This window comes from Phyllobates terribilis, unplaced genomic scaffold (assembly GCF_046119375.1).
Source record: "Phyllobates terribilis strain yellow unplaced genomic scaffold, ASM4611937v1 Scaffold_5__5_contigs__length_657084704, whole genome shotgun sequence".
Taxonomy (NCBI): domain Eukaryota; kingdom Metazoa; phylum Chordata; class Amphibia; order Anura; family Dendrobatidae; genus Phyllobates; species Phyllobates terribilis.
In genome coordinates this window covers 651,248,929-651,272,881 of record NW_027362765.1, presented here as the reverse complement: position 1 = coordinate 651,272,881, position 23,953 = coordinate 651,248,929, and positions in this window count along the sequence as shown.

Sequence of the window (23,953 nt, the reverse complement as noted above, 5' to 3'; positions counted from 1 at the left end):
TATGCCATATATCGCAGTGCCCCTGTAATAGTGAGGAAGGATGTATCCTGTTATGATCTGCTACAAGAACTAAGGAAAGATAGGAAAACTGTCCCTACAATAGGACTAAGCTGATTCCCTACGATGCAGCGGGCAACCTCTTCCTTGTGAACAGACCCTCCTTTGTCCTCAGCTAGTCTGAATGCAGACCTATAGATATAAGGGAGGGGTCCCTAAAAGTACTAAGGACTGGGACAAAATTGGACACCTCCTAGCAGAAGTTGTAGCGGAGGAAAAAAGACAAACAGACAAAAATACTTAGAGGTCCAAGGACCAAGCAAACTATAGAGATAGGTACAAAGCACCTGGCTAGATTAAGAGTCAAAGTAACACTGAAGTCCAGCAAAGCCAGAAGGGCGGAGCTGGAATAAATAGGCAGCAGGTCACGTGACCACAAAATAGAAAAAAACTAACAGGAGGGTTCTAACAGTACCCCCTCTTCTATGAGGATCCTCTGGATCCTCCAGGCCCAGGCCTATCAGGAAACCTCCTGTGAAATACTCTGATAAGTCTAGGAGCAGAGACATCATCTGCCCTTACTCAGGAGTTATCCTCAGGACCGAAACCTTTCCAAGCGATGAGATACTGCAATCTCCCTCTATGCCTTCTGGAATTCAGGATACGAGAAATTTCATATTCAAAGTCTTCCACCACCGGAGGAACTGTGACAGTGGCATCCCTATCCGATACATCAGCTTTTTTCAACAAGGAAACATGAAACACCGGATTAATCTTCCAGGAGGAGGGAACCTCCAACCTAACAGCAGACTGGTTAACCACTTGAAGCACCTTAAATGGCCCCACAAACTTCGGACCCAGTTTTTTAGATGGAATCCTCAACCGCAGATTCTTTGAGGACAACCCAACAATGTCACCAACCGTAAACTAAACCTCTTGACATTTCCTGTTAAAATACTTCTTGGACTTCTTGTTAGCCTCTTGAAGGTTACAATGTACATCAGTCCAAACTCTCTCCAAATCACCGGAAAAATTCTCCTCCTCCGGCACAGCCGACACCAATTTGGAGAACGAACCAAACGACAGATGTCTCCCAGTACAACAAAAAAACGGAGAACACTCAGCAGAAGAGGATGTATGGTTGTTAAGAGCAAATTCAGCCAGTGGCAGAAACTCAGACCACCCCTCTTGATTGTCTGCCACAAAACAACGCAAAAACTGCTCAACATCCTGGTTCTTTCTTTCTGTCTGTCCATTAGACTCAGGATGATACCCAGATGAAAATGACAAATGGACTCCCAACCTGTCACAAAAGGCACGCCAAAAACGAGCCACAAACTGAGGTCCCCTATCAGAAACAAAGTCGGTGGGAACGCCATGGAGTCTGACAATTTCCATGACAAAAGCCTTAGCGAGTGTCTTAGCGCAGGGTAGTTTAATGAAAGGAACCAAGTGACACATCTTGCTAAAACGGTCCACGACCACCCAGATGACAGTGAAACCCTCGGACACAGGAAGGTCAGTAATAAAATCCATTGCAAGATGCGTCCAAGGTGCACTAGGAACCTCCAGAGGGCAAAGCAACCCCGCAGCAGGAGCATGTGAAGCCTTTGATCTAGCACACACCGTACATTGACGCACCCATTTAATGATTTCCTTCTGCCACCCAGGCCACCAAAAACTGCGACCTACCAGTCTCTTAGTCTCAGAAATTCCTGGATGACCTGCCAACCGAGACTCATGATACTCCACAAACAACTCTCTCCTAAAGGTTCTAGGTACAAACAACCTCCCATGGGGAGTGTTAGATGGGGCATCCTCCTGGGCTTTCAGAATCCCATCTTCCAAAACGGAGTCCAATGCTGCTATCACAACTCCTTCCTGTAAAATACTCTCCTCCTCCTCGGTACCAACCATGGGAGAAAAGCTGCGAGATAAAGCATCAGCTTTAACATTCTTAGTACCCGGGATGTAAGTAACAGAAAAATTAAACTGTGAAAAAAAAAGTGCCCACCTAGCCTGACAGGCATTCAAGCGCTTGGCAGCATCTAGATAGATCAGATTCTTATGATCAGTGAAAACCTGAATGGGAAATTTAGCACCTTCCAAGAAATGACGCCAATGTTCAAACGCGAGTTTAATAGCCAGCAATTCCCGATTACCAACATCGTAATTCAGTTCGGTTTCAGAAAATTTTTTCGAAAAAAAAGCACACGGATGAACCCCATCCTTGTTCTCCTGAGACAAAACCGCACTGACCCCCACCGAAGAAGCATCAACCTCGACCAAAAAAGGCTTGGTCTCATCAGGTTGCATAAGGATGGGGGCAGAACTGAACCTCTCCTTGAGATACACAAAAGCTTCAATGGCCTCAGTAGTCCACTGGACCGTATTCGCACCTTTCCTGGTGAGATCGGTCAGCGGCTTAACAATTATAGAAAAATTCTTAATGAATTTTCTGTAATAATTGGCGAAACCCAAAAATCTCTGTATCGATTTTAAACCAATAGGCCTAGGCCATTCCTGCACAGCCTGAACTTTCACAGGGTCCATCTCAAAGCCTTCGCTGGAGATAATGTAGCCCAAAAAACTAATTCTCTGTACAGCGAACTCACATTTCTCCAGCTTAGCAAAAAGCGAATTGTCACTTAATAACTGCAATACCTCACGTACGCTCCGCCAATGAGACTCCAGATCAGGCGAATAAATCAAAATGTCATCCAAATACACCACCACATTCTTACCAATCAAAGGTCTCAGGATGTCATTAATAAGGTTCTGAAAAAACGCTGGTGCATTGGTAAGACCAAAAGGCATAACCAGATTCTCAAAATGACCCGCCGGAGTGTTAACCCCTTAACAACATTTGACGTACTAATACGCGTCTGTGCCCTGGGACTTAAGAGCCAGACCCGTATTAGTACGTCATATCTTTAATGCGGCACCGCGACTTAAGTTGCGGTGACAGCATTAAAGTTACGGTGCCATCCTACCTCTTGGTAGATGGCATCATCATCCCGGGGGCTGTCGCCGCCCCCCCCCGCACCAGCGATCGCTGTGATTGGCTGTTCAAATCTGAACAGCCAATCACAGCATTTCTCACTGTTTCCAGCAATGTGATTGCCGGAAACAGTGATCTGCAGCCTAGGATTGGTGCTCCTAAGAGCACTGGTCACCTGTATTCAGGTACACTGATTGGAGCGATCAATGTCATCAATGATTGCTCCAATCAGATTACCTTCACCTGTCACCACACTTGGTGAGGATTTCTACAGAGTGGTCACATCTGATGTGTCTGTGCTGGGCCTTGTAGTGCCACAGAATATTCTGTGACACCACAAGACCATCTTCTCACTGTTCCAGTCGCTGCTGCTGCTGCCGCTGCTCCTGGATCTTCTGTTCCAGCGTCCTGGATCTTCTGCTCCAGCTCCTGGATCTTCTGCTCCTGACCTGCTGTGATTCCTGCTTCAGAGCCTGCAGCTGATCCTGCAGAGAAGACTTTGGTAAGTCTGTTCTCCCCTCATCCACCCCAATCCCCCCTCCCCCCACTTTTTACCCCCCCTTACCTTTTTTTCTGCATCCTGCAGCGGTCTCCAGCTCTGGTCCGAGTTTCCAGCTCCGCTCCTGGTCACCAGCGCCGGGCACCTGGACACCAGCGCCGGGCTCCTGGTCACCAGCGCCGGGCTCCCGGTCTCCTGCTCTGGGTCTTCTGTTCCAGTCCTGCTGACCCTTTGGTAAGTCCATCTCTGATCTCCCCTCATCCACCCCAATCACCCTCTTCCCACTCCCCTGTCTTTTTACCCCTCTTCCCACTCCCCTGTCTTTTTACCCCCCTTCCCACCCCAATCCGCCTCACCCCAGTGTCCCTGTTAATTCTTTTGCTTCTGATCTCCAGCTCCAGTACCGGTCTCCTGCTCCGGGCTCCTGGTCTCCTGCTCCGGGTTCCTGGTCTCCTGCTCTGGGCTCCCGGGCTCCTGCTCCGGGCTCCTGCTCCGGGCTTCTGGTCTCCTGCTCCGGGCTCCTGCTCCGGGCTCCCAGTCTCCCGGTCTCCTGCTCCGGGCTCCCGGTCTCCTGCTCTGGGTCTTCTGTTCCAGTCCTGCTGACCCTTTGGTAAGTCCATCTCTGATCTCGCCTCATCCACCCCAATCCCCCTCTTCCCACTCCCCTATCTTTTTACCCCTCTTCCCACTCCCCTGTCTTTTTACCCCCCTTCCCACCCCAATCCGCCTCACCCCAGTGTCCCTGTTAATTCTTTTGCTTCTGATCTCCAGCTCCAGTACCGGTCTCCTGCTCCGGGCTCCTGGTCTCCTGCTCCGGGTTCCTGGTCTCCTGCTCTGGGCTCCCGGGCTCCTGCTCCGGGCTCCTGCTCCGGGCTTCTGGTCTCCTGCTCCGGGCTCCTGCTCCGGGCTCCCAGTCTCCCGGTCTCCTGCTCAGGGCTCCTGCTCCGGGCTCCTGCTCCGGGCTCCCGGTCACCAGCGCTGGGCTCCTGCTCCGGGCTCCCGGTCCTGAAAGAAGAACAGAGAGGACTTTGGTAAGTAATCTCTGATCTCCCCTCATCCAACCCAATTCCCCTCTTCCCACTCCCCACACATCCAGCAGCCGCCGAGTATTGATCGGTGGCATAGTTCACCAATCCACACTCGTGCTCTCTGTTTGCACCACATACAGTATTTCCTTTTTCCACACACTCTAAATAAAGTACTGACACACACACACTCTCAATAAAGTATTGACACACACGCACCACATACATAACAAACAATGTCCTGATCATCCCAAACTCAGTATTCAGTGGAGGAGGCATACGCTATTCTTGCCTCCGACACTGACAGTGAGGGTGAGGATCCCACATTTCTTTGTTTTTCCGACTCCTCGTCGTCTTCCTCCTTCTCTTCTTCCTCCTCTTCCTCAGGTTCTGCTGGCCCGCCCCGCCGTCGTCGCAGGAGAGATGTTCCAGCGCCCTTCACTACTGTGCCTATATGGACTTCGCCCCCCGAAAATTATGAGCCGCTGATTCCTGATTTCGTAGCGGAATCAGGAATCAAGTTTGACACCACCGGCCTCACAGAAATAGACTTTTTCAAAGTCTTTTTCTCTGAGGATTTTATAAACCTCCTGGTGGGCCAAACTAATTTATACGCTCATCAATTTTTAGAACAAAACCCCTCTTCATCATTTTCTAACTGGTCTCCTGTAGACGCAGTAGAAATGATGAAGTTTTGGGGCCTGGTCCTTCTTATGGGGATCTTGAAGAAGCCCGAGCTTCGGCAATACTGGAGTGTTGACGTTTTGTATAACACTCCAGTGTTCCGAATGGTCATGCCCCGGACACGCTTTCAGGCCATCTACTAGTTCTTGCATTACCAAGATAATGCAAGGTGTCCTGCACGCGATGACCCGAACTTTGATCATCTTTTCAAAGTTCGGCCGGTCATCGAACACTTCAACAACAAGTTTGGTGAAGTGTACGTGCCCCAAAGGGACATCTGTGTGGATGAGTCCTTAATTTCTTTTAAGGGGCGGCTTGGATTCCGGCAGTACCTGCCCAGTAAGAGGGCAAGGTACGGGATCAAGCTGTATAAACTTTGTGAGAGTACCTCAGGATACACTCACAAGTTTAGAGTTTATGAAGGGAAGGACTCCCGGATTGAACCCCCTGAATGCCCCCCTGTTCTGGGAGTGAGTGTTAAAATTGTGTGGGACTCGGTGCACCCACTGCTTGATAAAGGTTATCACCTCTACGTGGATAACTTTTATACAAGTATCCCGCTCTTCCAGTCCCTCTCTGCACGACGTACCGCAGCCTGCGGTACTGTCCGCAAAATTCAGAAAGGCCTCCCAAAGACGCTAATTGGGAAGCTGCTCAGAAGGGGTGAGAGCACAGCCCAATATAGCGACCACCTGTTGATGGTCAAGTACAAGGACAAAAGGGATGTCCTTTTCTTGACCACCATACATGGTGATGGCAGCACACTCAGCACAGTACGAGGTTCCACTACACAGGTCATCAAACCAGATTGTGTAGTGGGGTACAACAAGTACATGGGGGGAGTTGATCTCTCTGATCAAGTCCTCCAGCCATACAGTGCTTTGAGAAAGGCCAGAGTGTGGTACAAGAAGCTGGCCGTGCACATTGTACAGATGGCAATGCACAATGCTTTCCTTCTGTCACAATGTGCAGGCCAGACTTCTGCGTCGTATCTTCAGTTTCAGGAAACAGTTATCAAGGCCCTGATATTTGACAGAGCGGGCCCCAGTACTTCTGGAATTGAAGGACCGAGAATTGTACCAGGCCAGCATTTCCCAGGGCAGATCCCTCACAGCGGAAAAAAAGGAAAGTCACAAAAGAGATGCCGAGTGTGTTATAAAAGTGGAATACGCAAGGACACCATTTATCAATGTGACACCTGCCCTGACAAACCTGGCCTGTGTATGAAAGACTGCTTCAAAAGGTACCATACTTCGATGGACTATTGAATTAATTTCTGACGTATGACAACCTGACGAACACTACACAGCTGACGTAGTGTTCGTCAGGTTGTCATACGTCAGTTGTGTAGTGTTCGTCAGATTGTCCTACACAACTGATGTACAACACTACATTACAAAATTCAAAAATCAACTAACTACCAAAAAGGAGGCACTTGTTAGGCATTTCACTGTTTAGGCACATCAGGGGCTCTGAGAACATGACATGACGCCCGCAGACCATTCCATCAAAGTCTGCGTTCAAAAGCGTCACTCCTTCCCTTCCGAGCCCTTACATGCGCCCAAACAGTAGTTTTTTCCAACACATGGGGTATATGCGTACTCAGGAGAAATTGCACAACAACTTATGGGCTGCAATTTCTCCTGGTACCCTTGTGAAAATATTTTTTTTTGCATTTTTGTGGAAAAAATGTTTTTTTTTTTATTTTCACAAGTCAACATTATGATTTTCTGTGAAGCACCTGGGGGTTCAATGGGCTCACAACACACCTATATAAGTTCCCTGGGGGGTCTAGTTTCCAAAATGGGGTCACTTGTGGGGGAGCTCCAATGTTTAGACACACAGAGGCTCTCCAAACGCAAAATGGTGTCCTCTAACAAATTGGAACCATGTCGCGTTTGGAGAGCTCCTGTGTGTCTAAACATTGGAGCTCCCCCACAAGTGACCCCATTTTGGAAACTAGACCCCCCAAGTCACCTATCTAGATGTATAGTGAGCACTTGGAACCCCCAGGTGCTTCACAAATTGATCCATAAAAATGAAAAAGTTTTTTTTTCACTTTTTCATTTTTACGAATCAATTTGTGAAGCACCTGGGGGTTCCAAGTGCTCACTATGCATGCAGATAGGTGCCTTGGGGGGTCTAGTTTCCAAAATGGGGTCACTTGTGGCGGAGCTCCAATGTTTAGACACACAGGGGCTCTCCAAACGCGACATGGTTCCAATTTGTTAGGGGACACCATGTTGCGTTTGGAGAGCCCCTGTGTGCCCAAACATTGGAGCTCCCCCACAAGTGACCCCATTTTGGAAACTAGACCCCCCAAGGCACCTATATTGATAAATAGTGAGCACTTGGAACCCCTAGATGCTTCACTTTTTCATTTTTACGAATCAATTTGTGAAGCACCTGGGGGTTCCAAGTGCTCACTATGCATCTAGATAGGTGCCTTGGGGGTCTAGTTTCCAAAATGGGGTCATTTGTGGGGGAGCACCAATGTTTGGGCACACAGGGGCTCTCCAAATGCAACATGGTGTCCGCTAACAATTTGAGCAGATTTTCCATTCAATTTGTTAGCGGAAACCATGTTGCATTTGGAGAGTCCCTGTGTGCCCAAACATTGGAGCTCCCCCACAAGTGACCCCATTTTGGAAACTAGACCCCCCAAGGCACCTATCTAGATGCATAGTGAGCACTTGGAACCCCCAGGTGCTTCACAAATTGATTCATAACAATGAAAAAGTGAAAAAAAAAACACTTTTTCATTTTTATGAATCAATTTGTGAAGCACCTGAGGGTACCAAGTGCTCACTATGCATCCAGATAGGTGCCTTGGTGGGTCTAGTTTCCAAAATGGGGTCACTTGTGGGGGAGCTCCAATGTATGGGCACACAGGGACTCTCCAAATGCAACATGGTGTCCGCTAACAAATTGAATGGAAAATCGGCTCAAATTATTAGCGGACACCATGTTGCGTTTGGAGAGCCCCTGTGTGCCCAAACATTGGAGCTCCCCCACAAGTGACCCCATTTTGGAAACTAGACCTCCCAAGGCACCTATCTAGATGCATAGTGAGCACTTGGAACCCCCAGGTGCTTCACAAATTGATTCGTAAAAATGAAAAAGTGTTGTTTTTTTTCACTTTTTCATTTTTACGAATCAATTTGTGAAGCACCTGGGGGTTCCAACTGCTCACTATGCATCTAGATAGGTGCCTTGGGGGGTCTAGTTTCCAAAATGGGGTCACTTGTGGGGAAGCTCCAATGTTTGGGCACACAGGGGCTCTCCAAACTCAACATGGTATCCGCTAATTATTAAAGCAAATTTTACAATCAAAAAGTCAAATGGAGCTCCTTCCCTTCCGAGCCCTGCCGTGCGCCCAAACAGTGTTTTTTCCCCACATATGGGGTATCTGCGTGCCCAGGGGAAATTGCACAACAAATTTTGGGGTCCATTTTTTCTTGTTACCCCTGTGAAAATAAAAAAAATTGAGTCTAAAGTAACATTTTTGTGAAAAAAGTTAAATGTTCATTTTTTTCTTCCACATTCCAAAAATTCCTGTGAAGCACCTGAAGGGTTAATAAAGTTCTTGAATGTGGTTTTCTGCACCTTGAGGGGTGCAGTTTTTAGAATGGTGTCACTTTTGGGTATTTTCTGTCATAAACACCTCTCAAAGTTACTTCAAATGTGATGTGGTCCCTAAAAAAATGGTTTTGTAAATTTTGTTGGAAAAATGAGAAATCGCTGGTCAACTTTTAACCCTTATAGCTCCCTAACAAAAAAAAATTTTGGTTCCAAAATTGTGCTGATGTAAAGTAGACATGTGGGAAATGTTATTTATTAACTATTTTGTGTGACATATCTCTCTGATTTAAGGGCATAAAAATTCAAAGTTTGAAAATTGCAAAATTTTCAAAATTTTTGCCAAATTTCCGTTTTTTTCACAAATAAACGCAAGTGATATCGAAGAAATTTTACCACAATCATGAAGTACAATATGTCACGAAAAAACAATCTCAGAATCAGGGGGATCCATTGAAGCGTTTCAGAGTAATTACCTCATAAAGTGACAGTGGTCAGAATTGTAAAAATTGGCCTGGTCATTAACGTGCAAACCACCCTCGGGGGTTAAGGGGTTAAAAGCAGTCTTCCATTCATCACCCTCCTTCATTCGCAACAAATTGTATGCCCCCCAGAGATCAATTTTAGAGAACCACTTGGCCCCCACTAACTGGTTAAACAAGTCAGGAATTAACGGCAGTGGGTAGGAATTGCGTACCGTAATTTTATTAATTTCGCGAAAGTCCAGACATGGACGTAATCCTGAATAGGTACAGGTAATTCCCCTCTTTCCACAGCAGCAATGCGACCGTTACAACATTTATCATAACACTTAGGACTCCAAGATTTAATCTCATTAGTAGACCAGTCCAGTAAAGGATTGTGCAGTTTTAACCAAGGCAAACCTAACACTACTGGAGAAGGTAAATTATTTAATACCACTAAATCCAAATTCTCTTGGTGAATACCATTAATAGTGAGGGGAAATTCAAAAACCTTGTGAGTAACACATTTCAAATGAGTGTTATCAACAGCAACCACAGAAATAGGAGATGACAAAGGTTTAGGTTCCAATTTAAGTTTTCCAAAAATCCCTTATCAATCACATTCAGTGTAGAACCACAATCCACAAAAACCTGAAATTCAATCAACTCCTCCTGCAATGAGGTACTCCCTGAAAGAAATACTCCCTTAGAGTTTAAACAAGCAATACGGGTGCAACTGACCTTTTTTTTTTCTTTGTTTAACAGAAGCTCACAGTTCTTAACAAAATGGTCAGATTTACCACAATAAAAACACAATTCCTTGGAAAACCTGCGGTCTTTTTCCTGAGAGCGGAGTGACATCGCCCCAATCTCCGTCGGTTCTCCGTCATCCGAGCAGACCCTCTGATGACTAGGAGCTGCCATAGCAGGAGTTTTCTCCTCATTAACCCTGGCACGCAGTCTCCTGTTCACCCGTATAGCTAATTGCATGGCTTCTTGCAAGTTTCCAGGTGCAGGGAAAGCAATCAGCAGATTCTTAACCCTTTCACTTAGACCAGCAAGAAACAAACATTTTAACGCCGAATCATTCCATCTCACTTCAGAAGACCACCTTCTGAAGTGTGTGCAATAATTTTCAACATCACCTGACCCCTGCTTTAAACGTCTCAGTTGTGTCTCAGCAGAAGAGACTCGATCAGGATCGTCATACAACAACCCCATAGCAGAAAAAAAATCTTCCACTGATCTAAAACACGGATCATTAGGTTGGAGAGAAAAGGCCCATCCCTGTGGTTCCTTGCGCAAAAGTGACATGATACACCCAATACGCTGTGATTCATTCCCAGAGGACCTGGGTCTCAAATGAAAATATAATAAACAAGCATTTTTAAAGGAAAAAAAATCTTGTTGTTTACCATAAAAAAAATCAGGCAGTCCTACCTTCGGTTCAACAAAATGCGCTCCAGGACAGCTACTCACGTGTTGCTGGAGCTCGGCCACCTCAAGAGACAATCCCTGTAGGGGTTGAGCCAATTCCTGAGCAGACACCATGCTGATCTCCGGATCTCTTTCTTTAGAATATATATATTTTTTTTTTAAATTTTGGGCTGGACTTACTGTTATGATCTGCTACAAGAACTAAAGAAAGATAGGAAAACTGTCCCTACAATAGGACTAAGCTGATTCCCTACAATGCAGCGGGCAACCTGTTCCTTGTGAACAGACCCGCCTTCGACCTCAGCTAGTCTGAACGCAAACCTATAGATATAAGGGAGGGGTCCCTAAAAGTACTAAGGACTGGGACAAAATTGGACACCTCCTAGCAGAAGTTGTAGCGGAGCAAAAAGAGAAACAGACAAAAATACTTAGAGGTTCAAGGACCAAGCAAACTATAGAGATAGGTACAAAGCACCTGGCTAGATTAAGAGTCAAAGTAACACTGAAGTCCAGCAAAGCCAGAAGGGCGGAGCTGGAATAAATAGGCAGCAGGTCACGTGACCACAAAATAGAAAAAAACTAACAGGAGGGTTCTAACATAACCTTCCCCTGGCACTGAAGTACTCAAAATAACATGTTCCCATAGTTAGATCTCTCTGAACTGCTGTCAGGCCAAGTTAAGGGGTTGGCTTCAGTGATCCAGTCAGTAGAGTAGATGGGGGGAACAGAGTGTCATGGTCAGGCATGGAGTGTGTTAACATATTTCATTGTGGGGCTGTAGTACTTTTAATCGGACACAAGATGCCACTGTTGGGCACAGTTGTTAGTGAGAGTCTGTTAGCAGGATTACAGACATGCAAGGCAGTTGCTAGGCAGATGGCTTAGTGGGTGGAGCCTCTGGGTGTGCTAAAAATAGCTGCAACCATTATTTTCAGTCAGTTGGAGTCCTGTCAGAGGTGTGACAGGAAGCCTTACGGACAGTCAGGGATATTGTCTGCTTGGGTAAACGGGAGCTCCTTACTCTCAGACAGTGGATCAACAGTGTAAATATCTCCTCATGCAGGAGTCCCATTAGCCAGCCGGAGAAACTCAACAGAGGTATTGAGGACCCGGGGCACGTCTAGTCTGCAGGTAGCAGAGGAAGATAGGACTCCAGGCTAGGCCGTGAGGGAGATATAGGATCCGAATGCACTGTCGCTGGTGAGGAAACGTCTCTTCAGCTAGAGAATAGAGTTAGAGAGATGCTTCACCTAAAGAGGGCACCAGGGCTGAAGATGTTTCTAGCACCTGTATGGGAGATGAAAACCTGTTGGGCCTTATCCAATGTACCTGACTGTAAATACTGTATATACTCCTCTCCCCCAAGTAAAATCCCAGTTATGGTTAAGAACTTCATGTCCTCTGAATTTATTGCTGCCCTGGTCCCAGAAGAGAAACGCCTGGAGACAGCCGCGACCGGAAGGTTTGAAGTAAGTGAAGAATGTCACATACCCAGCCACACATCAGAGGGAGGACACAAATTGTCTGTAGGGTGTCAAAGCGAGCAGGGGCTACAACTCACCCACGACTACCTCGCTGGGGCATCTTACACCCTCAAACCCATATGATGCTTTCAACTATAGCTGTTTCCACAAAGAGACTTTTAATACTGCCCGTTATGACAGAGGAAACCTCACCAACAGCCATGTGGTACTGGTCCAGATTGTGGGGTGGGTGGAGAGTCCATGGTTACCGATAAATCTTACGGGTAGCTTAAAACATTGGTATGAGCCAGACCTAGTAGAAGGTAAATTTATAACATACAAGGCTAAGAAGTTCCCAATAGATGAGATTCCAGTAAAGCCTGTGATGCCCACACTCCGAGGACTAGGAAGGGTGTGAGAGCACTTCTATGATTTTTGATGTTCGTTGTTTCCAGAAAAATAACCATGGAAATTTGGACAATAGCGAGATGTGGTTTACAGATTCTGCCCAGACTTGTGAACCCATTTAATTACCCTTCTGAGTCTAAGACATGCCGAAAGAATGAGGTTGGTTTCCAGAACAACCGAACTTTGTTCTGCCAAACCTCTGATGCAAGGACTTTTGACTTATATACGTTGTCTTGAGAGACTCACTGACATCATGCCCTGCATATTGCCTAAGGATTTATATCTAGTATGTGGTCACCATGCCTATAAATGGCTTCTCCCGGGAGTAGAGGGAACCTGCACCTTAGCACGCCTTGCACCTGCAACCTTCTTACTTCTGCATGATGACCTAGATACAAATGCTGTCCCCAAACATTCCCTATATACATGAGCTGCAGACAATCCAACCGAATTGGAGACCTCATATAGTGGAAACGGAGATAGGGAATAAGAGTTTATTCATTTACCCTTTCATTACATAAATGTTGGTACTACTAGTGTATGTAACCAGTAGAACTGGTATATTTGTTATGATGAGATTTGCAGACAAGGTATCTGTCAGTTGTAGCATCAGCGTCTCTGCCTCCTGCCCGGCAGAGACGCCGTCCCCCTTACCGCCGCGGTCCTGCTCCGGCGTCTTCTGGCCTCCCTGCAGCTGCTGGTGCACGCAGCTTCCCTGGCCCTGTGCTTAGGGCACGCGCTCCCGCCCTCTTAAAGGGGCGCGCGCCGTCCTAAAAAGTCCCCGACCAATGGCCAGAGGACTTCCCCTATAAAAGGCACCTCCTCCAATATGGAGGTGCCCGTGCAAGGTTGTAGCTTTGTGTGTTAATCTCTGCTTCAGCCCTCAGGTCCCTTTTCCTGCCTGACCACCAGCCCAGTCTGCCAGTCTACTTCTGACTATCCGTCCATCCCGACAGTCTGCTTACAGCTCCGTCTGCCAGTCTGTCTATGGGCTTGGCCAGTCCGCTAATCCGGAGCCTTCACCTGCTACCTGTCTCCGCCAGCCAAGGACACTCTCCAGCCCGACGGCCTGCCTACGGTCAACCCGCCAGTCTGTCTATGGGCTAGGCTAGCCTGCCTACTTGGAGAACTTGCTCCTCACTTGCCTTGTCTGCCTGACAGCCTACCTAGAGGCTCCTGCCTGTCACTTGCCGTGACCGCCTGACAGCCTACCTAGAGGTTCCTGCCTGTCACTTGCCGTGACCACCTGACAGACTACCTAGAGGCTCCTGCACGTCACTTGCCGTGCCTGCCTGCCAGCCTACCTAGAGGCTCCTGCCTGTTACCTGCCGTGCCTACCTGTCAGCCTACCTGGAGGCTCCTGCTTGTTACCAGCCGTGTCTGCGAGTCCGTCTGTCCGGACCACCCGTCAGCCTGCTTACCGTGCTCATCTGCTGTTCCGGTCAGTCCTTGCCATCTGACCCGTGGGAGTCACCTGCTCTCTTACAAGGTCGTCCCCAGAGTAGCACCTGGTCCCTCTGCTCGGTCCCTCCCTGGTCCCGGAGTAGATTGAGCCGCCGTACGACCTTGGTCGGTCCGAGTTGATACCTAGTTACGCCCCTCTGGGTCCCTCCTTGCACCGCAGCACAGAGGTTCCACCACCCTGATTCGTAACATCAGTGAACGGGATCGATCCCCTCCAGGTTCCCATAGCATGGGGAAGTAGCTGATGGATAAATTGTCTGTAAATAGTAAAAAGGAAGGAATTGTTGTGGTAAATATTTATACTTTGCTTTATTATTATTATTAATTTATATAGCGCCATTGATTCCATGGCGCTGTACATAAGAAGGGGTTACATATCAAATACAGATATCACTTACAGTAAATAAACCAACAATGTTAGAACGGTACAGAGGGAAGAGGACACTGCCCTTGCAGGCTTACATTCTACAGGAATGGGGAAGGAGACAGTAGGTTGAGGGGTTGCAGTAGCTCTGGTGTCGTTGGGGGGGGAGGGCAGCAAGCAAGGTCATGGCAGGCTGTAAGCTTGTTTGAAGAGATGGGTTTTCAGGTTCCGTCTGAAGGATCCAAGCAGGGGTGGATTAAGAGTAGCAAGGGCCCCGGGCAGTTTAGAAGGCGCGGGCCCCCCCCACACACACACACACACACACCTGATTTATCACGTGACATGTCACATGATCCCCTGTGATAGATCATGTGATAGTTCACGTGAAATTAATTTGGCACAATATTAATTATAATATTTTTTTTTAGGCTGTGCGTTTTTTAAGTGTTTCCGCAGCGGCAATTCCGCTGCAGAAACGCTTAAAAAACGCTTGGTAGAAGGTCTGCCATGTTATAATCTGCGGATTATCATTGCGGAAAAATCCGCAGCACTACCAATTGTTTTGCGGAAGCGCGGCGTTTTCGCCGCCATTGACTTGCATTAGAACGCATGGAATCCGCATCCCTGCATCTGTACATGCGGATTCCATGCGTTTCAATGTGCGGATGGTACCCGGGTGTGAAGGACAGGAGACTCTCCTCCGGACCTGGGTACCATAAAACCTGTAAAAAAAGAGTAAAATAAAAAATAAATATTATACTTACCTTCTGATGGCCCTTGGTGTCTTTATCCGATGCGTCCTGGCTTGCCGGTAGCTCGCGATGGTCTGAAAAGGACCTGCCGTGACGTCATTTAGTCATGTGACGGGTCACGCGACCGCTGACGTCGGCAGGCCATCAGAAGGTAAGTATATATTTTTTATTTTTTACCATTCTTTTACGGTCACACTATATAAATCCATGCTGGTTGCATGGATTTATATAGTGTAACCAAGTTGTCAAGCACTTTCCAAGTGATGCTAAAATCGCTTGGAAAGCGCTTGATAACCCGCATGCAGAAATGCATGTGAAGAACGCTTCACATTCGCATGTCCCTGGCAGGAAAATGCATGTACAATCCGCATGTACAATCCGCATGTAAAATCCGCATGCGTTTTTTCTGCCAGCGAGATGCAGAAACGCTCAAAAAAAAATCCGGAACATTTCTGTATCGTGGGCACATAGCCTTACATTAATTGTATGACTCAATATTGAGCACACGTAGCCATCTATACACAGCGGGAGGCTGCACGGTGCCATCTATACACAGCGGGAGGCCGCACATAGCCATCTATACACAACGGGAGGCCGCACGCAGCCATCTATACACAACGGGAGACCGCACGTAGCCATCTATACACAGCGGGAGACCGCACGTAGCCATCTATACACAGCAGGAGGCCGCACGGCGCCATCTATACACAGCGGGAGGCCGCACGGCGCCCCCCCCCATAGACAGCAGGAGGCCGCACGGCGCCATCTATACTCAGCAGGAGGCCGCACGTAGCCATCTATACACAGTGGGAGGCCGCACGGCGCCATCTATACTCAGCAGGAGGCCACAAATAGCCATCTATACACAGCAGGAGGCCGCACGGCGCCATCTATACACAGCAGTAGGCCGCACGGCGCCATCTATACACAGCAGGAGGCCGCACGGCGCCATCTATACACAGCAGGAGGCCGCACGGCGCCATCTATACACAGCAGGGGGCCTCACGGTGCCATCTATACACAGCAGGGGGGCGCACGGCGCCATCTATACACAGCAGGGGGCCGCACTGCGCCATCTATACACAGCAGGGGGTCACACGGCGCCATCTATACACAGCAGGGGGCCGCACGGCGCCATCTATACACAGCAGGGGGCCGCACGGTGTCATCTATACATAGCAGGAGGCCGCACGGCGCCATCTATCCACAGCAGGGGGCCGCACGGCGCCATCTATACACAGCAGGGGGCCGCACTGCGCCATCTATACACAGCAGCAGGCCGCACAGTGCCATCTATACACAGCAGGGGGCCGCACGGCGCCATCTATACACAGCAGGGGGTCGCACGGCGCCATCTATACACAGCAGGGGGCCGCACGGCGCCATCTATACACAGCAGGGGGCCGCACGGTGCCATCTATACATAGCAGGAGGCCGCACGGCGCCATCTATCCACAGCAAGGGGCCGCACGGCGCCATCTATACACAGCAGGGGGCCGCACGGCGCCATGTATACACAGCAGGGGGCCACACGGCGCCATCTATACACAGCAGGGGGCCGCACGGCGCCATCTATACACAGCAGGGGGCCGCACGGCACCATCTATACACAGCAGGAGGCCGCACGGCGCCATCTATACACAGCAGAGGCCCGCACGGCGCCATGTATACACAGCGGGGGGGCGCACGGCGCCATCTATACACAGCGGGTGGCCGCACGGCGCCATCTATACATAGTGGGAGGCCGCATGGCGCCCCTCCCCAGAGACAGCAGGAGGCCGCACGGCGCCAACTATACTCAGCAGGAGGCCGCACGCAGTCACGCATGCAGTCACGCACACACACAAACATATACAGACATATACAGTACAGACCAAAAGTTTGGACACACCTCATTTAAAGATTTTTCTGTATTTTCATGACTATGAAAATTGTACATTCACACTGAAGGCATCAAAACTATGAATTAACACATCTGGAATTATATACTTAACAAAAAAGTGTGAAACAACTGAAAATATGTCTTATATTCTAGGTTCTTCAAAGTAGCCACCTTTTGCTTTGATGACTGCTTTGCACACTCTTGGCATTCTCTTCATGAGCTTCAAGAGGTAGTCACCGGAAATGGTCTTCCAACAATCTTGAAGGAGTTCCCAGAGATGCTTAGCACTTGTTGGCCCTTTTGCCTTCACTCTGCGGTCCAGCTCACCCCAAACCATCTCGATTGGGTTCAGGTCTGGTGACTGTGGAGGCCAGGTCATCTGGCGTAGCACCCCATCACTCTCCTTCTTGGTCAAATAGCCCTTACACAGCCTGGAGGTGTGTTTGGGGTCATTGTCCTGTTGAAAAATAAATGATGGTCCAACTAAACGCAAACCGGATGGAATAGCATGACCCTGCAAGATGCTGTGGTAGCCATGCTGGTTCAGTATGCCTTCAATTTTGAATAAATCCCCAACAGTGTCACCAGAAAAGCACCCCCACACCATCACACCTCCTCCTCCATGCTGGACGCAGTGAGGCGGCCGGGCCAGCACAGGGAACTTAACTGCTGCAGTGCTGGCCTGGCCGATGAAGAAGTAGCGGCGGCCGCTGCTGGGGGAGCGGTCCGGGGCCCCCCCTCCAGCCACTGCTACCGGTATGTGCCGCGGCGGCCCGCACATATAATGAGGGCAATCCGGCATTAGACACCCCGCCCGGAGCCGCGGGCCCCCTGGAGGCTCAGGGCCCCGGGCGGTAGCCCGGATTGCCCTCATTATAATCCGCCTCTGGATCCAAGTGTGGTGGATAATCGGACGTGTTAAGGCACAGAATTCCATAGGATGGGGGATATTCGGGAGAAATCTTGGAGGCGATTGCGTGAGGAACGAATAGGTGTGGAGGAGAGGAGGTCTTGGGATGATCGGAGGTTACGTGAGGGAATATAGCGGGAGATTAGTTCAGAGATGTACGGAGGAGAGAGGTTATGGATGGCTTTGTAGGTCAGTGTTAGTAGTTTGAACTGGATACGCTGGGAAAATGGGAGCCAGTGAAGGAATTTGCAAAGGGGGGGTAGCAGAGGAGTAGCGAGGCGAGAGGTGAACCAGTCGTGCAGCAGAGTTGAGGATGGACTGGAGGGGAGCGAGAGTGTTAGCAGGTAGGCCACAGAGTAGGATGTTGCAGTAGTTGAGGCTGGAGATGATGAGGGCATGCACAAGCAGTTTAGTAGATAGAGGGTTGAGGAAAGGACGGATTCTGGAAATATTTTTGAACTGGAGGCGACAGGAGGTGGCGAGAGCTTGGATGTGGGGTTTGAAGGACAGGGCAGAGTCAAGGGTTACTCTGAGGCAGCAGATTGTCGGTACAGCGGAAAGAGTGATGTCATTTATTGTGATAGAAAGATCAGGTGGGAAAGATATGCAAGATGGGGGAAAGATAATGAGTTCAGTTTTGTCCACATTGAGCTTGAGGTAGCGGGAGAAGAAGAAGGAGATATGGCTGCTAGACATGCTGGGATTCTGGACAGCAGAGAGGTTACATCTGGGCCAGAGAGGTAGATCTGGGTGTCATCAGCGTACAGATGGTACTGGAAGACATGGGATTTTATGAGCTGTCCCAGGCCATGGGTATAGATTATAGATAGGTCTGAATCTAGCTCTTGAAAATGTAACCAGCTCTTAAGGCCATGTTTTAAATGAATCTCTTCTCTTTTTCTCATCACCAATTTGCAATACGTCATTATATAGCAACGTTTTTTTGTACTTCGCATTGGTGATGTATATGTTTATAATGATGAATATATATCTAACATTTTTTACTTACTCTTGGGGATAATTTTTATTATTGATGGAATTTTTTGGTGTTTAATTGTTTACTAACATGTATTGCCATATTCTATACCTTATCCAATATGCTCTTGAATTTTTATCCATGTGACGGTGACTTATGTGAAACCAATGGAGGCACTATGCACCAGCACATGAAGCGTCTTTTTAATTGGACCCAGGTTAACTAATTAGTATTAACCAATCACTGTGAAGTTTTGTCTATATATGTCTTATGTTGTATTTATACCCTTGTACCACCTGAGGAAGATAGTTTACTATCGAAACGTGTTGTGGAAAGGGCTCATTAAATTTTATTTTTTAGCCCTAATCTGTCATCTCCAGTGTTAATTTTTTTAGCGCTCCATAGACCGCTTTTTATTTAATCTACTATATTTTCAGTCCCCCTTTGGGGGTTAGTGGCAGGAGTAGCTTTCACACAATTAGTGTTTTAAATTCCCCCTCTGTAAATACCCCTCCGTTTGCTTAAATTGAGGACCTGTGGTCAGGGGGCCGCATCCTTCCAACTAACAGGACCTGCGATGACGCGCACCTAACCCCGAGTCACGTGGTCTGCGGGCGGTCACGTGGTCCGCAACTTGGAACCCGGAAACGGTGAACACGAACAGCGGTCTGCAACACACGGCACGTGGCCTGCCCAGCCGCCTGCACCGCGCGGTGAGACTTGCCTGCTCCCTCCATCTTCACAATACCACAGGGGTTGTGCAGGGGTGCACAACTCCAATAAGTGAGTGACTTTTTGGCTAGTTTTGCCACATCAATCCACCAGGTCTTTCACATAGCGCGCTCTTCTTCTTTTCTCCCTCAAGGGTATAGATTGAGAAGAGTAGGGGTCCTAGGACAGAGCCTTGAGGGACTCCAACAGAGAGGGAGTGGGGTGAGGAGGTAGTGTGGGAGTGGGAGACGCTAAATGTGCGGTTAGAAAGGTATGAGGAGATCCAAGATAGGGCAAGGTCTTTGGTGCCAAAGGAAGAGAGGATCTGTGGTAGGAGGCAGTGGTCAACTGTATCGAAAGCAGAGGACAGGTCAAGAAGAAGGAGAATTGTCTGTTAGCTTTGGCTGTAAGTAAGTCATTGGTAATTTTGGTAAGGGCAGTTTCGGTGGAATGGTGGGGGCGGAAGCCAGATTGTCGGTTGTCGAAGAGAGAGTTAGATGAGAAGTGGGAGGAAAGTTCAGCGTGAATGTGTTGCTCAAGGAGTTTGGAGGCAAATGGGAGCAGCGATATGGGGCGATAGCTGGACAAGGCGGTTGGGTTGAGGGATGGCTTTTTCAGGATGGGTGTGATTGTGCCATGTTTGAAGGCAGTGGGGAAAGTAACAGAAGATAAAAGGTTGAAGAGATGGGTTAGGGATGGGATGAGAGTGGGGGTGAGGTTGGGGAGGAGGTGGGATGGGATTGTGGCGCACCTGAGGGCTCGACCGCCACAGGGATACTGCACTTCTCTAATGGAGTGTAGTGTTCCTCCTCTGAGGTAAGAACAGTGCAATGGTCAGGACCCTACCTCCACATCCAACACTACACTTCTCCCACCAGAGGGGGCTAGTAAGCACCAGGTGCTGTCCCTACTGGAAGTTGGGAGACTGGGGAACCAAAAGATAGGGGAACCAACTAGTGGGTGAGGGTGGAGGATCCACATTTTAGTGACACTTTAAATTTCATATTTAATACACAGCCATCTTGGTTCATGGTTCTTTGATGGTCTTTTGATGGTTCTTTGAACGTGATCTCCCTCCCTGAGCGTGGATCCTGTGTGGACCTACAGAGGATGGAGACACGGCCCTCGTACCCTGGCCTTGGGTTGAGAGGCAGGTTGCAGATAATGAATGTCTCAGCCCGGTCAAGGACCATGACCAAGAAGGCCCGGAGCTCAGGAGTGTAGCTCCACCGCAAATGGATCCCGGGGAGGATGCAGACGGAGCGGTGTACGCCACCTGTCCTCGCCTATCTGATCTATTCAGAGGGATTCCGGCTGCAAGAGGGGTACCGGCCCCCGACACCTGACCTTGCTACTCTATGTCCTGGTCAGGGAAGTCCGGTAGGCCCTGAGGATCCCACCGGGTAACAGAAGGAGCGGAGCTGCCTCCCGTACCCTTATTCTGAGTGAAGTTCAGAGGGAGACCCGGCCTATCTACACACACACAGACAGGAAAGGACCCGGTCTGAAATCTAGGAACACTCTGGTGCGGGGTCCTGATTGAACACTGGACTTACTCGGAGGTTGTCGGACCCCCTCGTATCTGGTGACAGCAGAACTCCGCGAGGAGCAGGGAGAAGCCTTTCAACTGCAATCTCCACCGTGAGTAAAAACTCTGGAAGTTAACCCCTATGGCCTCCGGACTCTTTATTCTGCATTACACCGCACTACGCAGCACCAGACCTTCTAGACTACAACCCCCTCCATCCTGTCCCTCTGCCCTGAGGCCCTGCTCCGCCTGTGGGGAGTAGTAACAACGACGGCTGCCATAATACTCTGCCTCAGCGGACTGCAGCAGCGCTGGTGGCCTTCACCAGGTGCCACAGGTAGAGTAGTCGAGATCAGCCACTCAACCCGGATAAGCCCGTACCATCCATTTTAATGTGACAGCCCTGGGCACGGAGTGAGTCCGGGCCACGGCTGCACCCCATCGACAACATCAGGACCCGGCTCCGAGTCCCCCATCTCCCAGGGCAGGGCGTCGAGGCGTCACAGGATGGTGTCGAGTGCGCATGTGGTGAGGTGTGATTTGGAGAGGAAACGAGTAAGGTCTCTTTCCGTGATGTTGGGAAGGAAGGTTATGGGGGTAGGGCAATCGTGTGGAAAACAAAGGGGTTGTGGTGGTCAGACAGTAAATACTTGCCGTGTTTGGTCAATCTTGTTTTTGAAGTGTGTGGCAAACTCCTCAGCAGAGATGACGGAGGTCGGAGGGGGCAGTGGAGCGTGGAGGAGAGAGTTAAAAGTGTTGAATAGCTGTTTGGGGTTGTAGGATAGGGAAGATATGAGGGTTGTGAAGTAGGCCTGTTTAGCAGAGGTGAGTGCTGATTTGAATGCGAGTGTTGCTTGTTTGAATGCAGAGAAGTCATCTTGAGTATGTGTTTTCTACCAACGCTGCTCCGCAACCCTGGACGCTTGCTGAAGCTGTTTAGTGAGGATGTTGTGCCAGGGTTGCCTGTTGACTCGTCGTTCTCTGCCACGCACAAGAGGGGCAACCGAGTCAATAGCTGATGCGAGAGTGGCATTGTAGAAAGCAGTGGCGCTGTCTGTGTCATGAAGTGAAGATATGGATGTCAGTGGTATAACAGAGTCAGAGAGTGTGTGGGTGTCTAGATGTGCAAGGTTTCTGCGGGAGTGTGCTAGTTGCTGGACATGGGTGACAGGTGAGGGGGACAGGGATAAGAAAGTGAGTAGATGGTGGCCAGATAGGGGTAGGGGGGAGGTTGTGAGGTTAGATAGGGAGCATAGTTGAGTGAAGATGAGGTCTAGTGTCTGTCCATCTGTGTGGGTGGCTGAGGAGGACCACTGAGTAAATCCAAAGGATGAAGTAAGCGACAGGAGTTTGGATGCTGTTAATTGGCGAGTGTCAGTGGGGATGTTGAAATCGCCCATGATGATTGTGGGAATGTCAGAAGAGAAAGTAAAGAAGCCAGGTGGAGAATTGGTCAATAAAGGCAGTGACCGGGCCTGGAGGTCGGTATATGATAGCCAATTGGAGGTTGGAGGGAGAGTAAATGCGGACAGAGTGGACTAGGGCTAAAGGTGCAGTTGTTAGAGAGGAGAAGACCCACTCCTCCATCATGTCTGTTACCAGGATGAGGAGTGTGGGTGAAGTGGAGGCCACCGTAACACAGCGCAGCAATGGAGGCAGTGTTAGAGGGTGACAGCCATGTCTCTGTGATGCACAGGAAGGAGAGATGACAAGAGGTAAAGAGGTTGTGGACAAAATGGAGCTTGTTGCACACAGGGCGGGCATTCCAGAGTGCTCCAGAGAGAGGGAGCAGGGGGGTGGGCGTCAGGGGGACTGGTTTTGCGTAAGAGAGGTTGTGGTAGTTTGCAGTTGGTTTGATGCGATAGGTGGGGGAATTGGTGGAAGGTGCACGCTGTGGGGGTCCAGGATTGGGAGATATGTCGCCAGCAGTGAGGATAAGCAGAGAGAAGGAGAGCAGGTGGGAGAAGGAGAGCATCCAGCTTGTTTTATGTTGTGGTAGGATTGATCTGAGGTTGAGGAGCAGGTCTGTAGATGAGATCAGGGTGGGAGGTAAGAGGGAAGGAGAGATGATGATTTGGTTAGAGGGTGCTGGGGTTTGGGGATAGTGAAGAAGAGTGAGGATTAGTGGGGCAAAAACAGTAAGGGCATATGTAAGCATAATGAATGTTAAGTGTGAATGTGAAAGAGAATCTAAGTACAAATAGTAGATAGTTATCCGTACCTTCTGGTCACTTCAGGCATATTTCATTTTTAGCCCCTTAAAAAGCAACCCTTTAAAAGCCAGACCTGTCTGTGCCAGACTTGGCTCTCTTGATTTATGGAGCTCTGGCCAGCACATTAGTTGGGTCAGGTGTGCAGGAGGAGAGGAGTCACAGGTACACTGCTCACAAAAGAATGGGTGGAGGGGGGTAGTAATTAGGACACAGAGGCTAAATGAATTCAGGAAACAGACTGCTAGGGACCAGTGTGTATTGGGATCAAAGGATTGAGGTGATGAACATGCAGATGGGACCGAACATACCAAGGACAGATAGAATGAAATTAGCAAGGATCAGTGGATACACAGCAGATAATGGATGCAGGGAATGTACCGGGAGACAGATAGATACAGTTTAGAAAAGACGGTCAGATGTGCAGCATGGGGTTTGCAGATAGGGTGAGATGATGTACCCGTCTGTGCCAGACTTGATATTTTAGACAATTAAATCTACCTATATATTTGATAATTTAATATTAGCTTTATAAGTGTTGGTCATAAAAGCGATAACACAGCGTGTAGAGCTGTATTTCTGTTACACTTTCCTCTGTT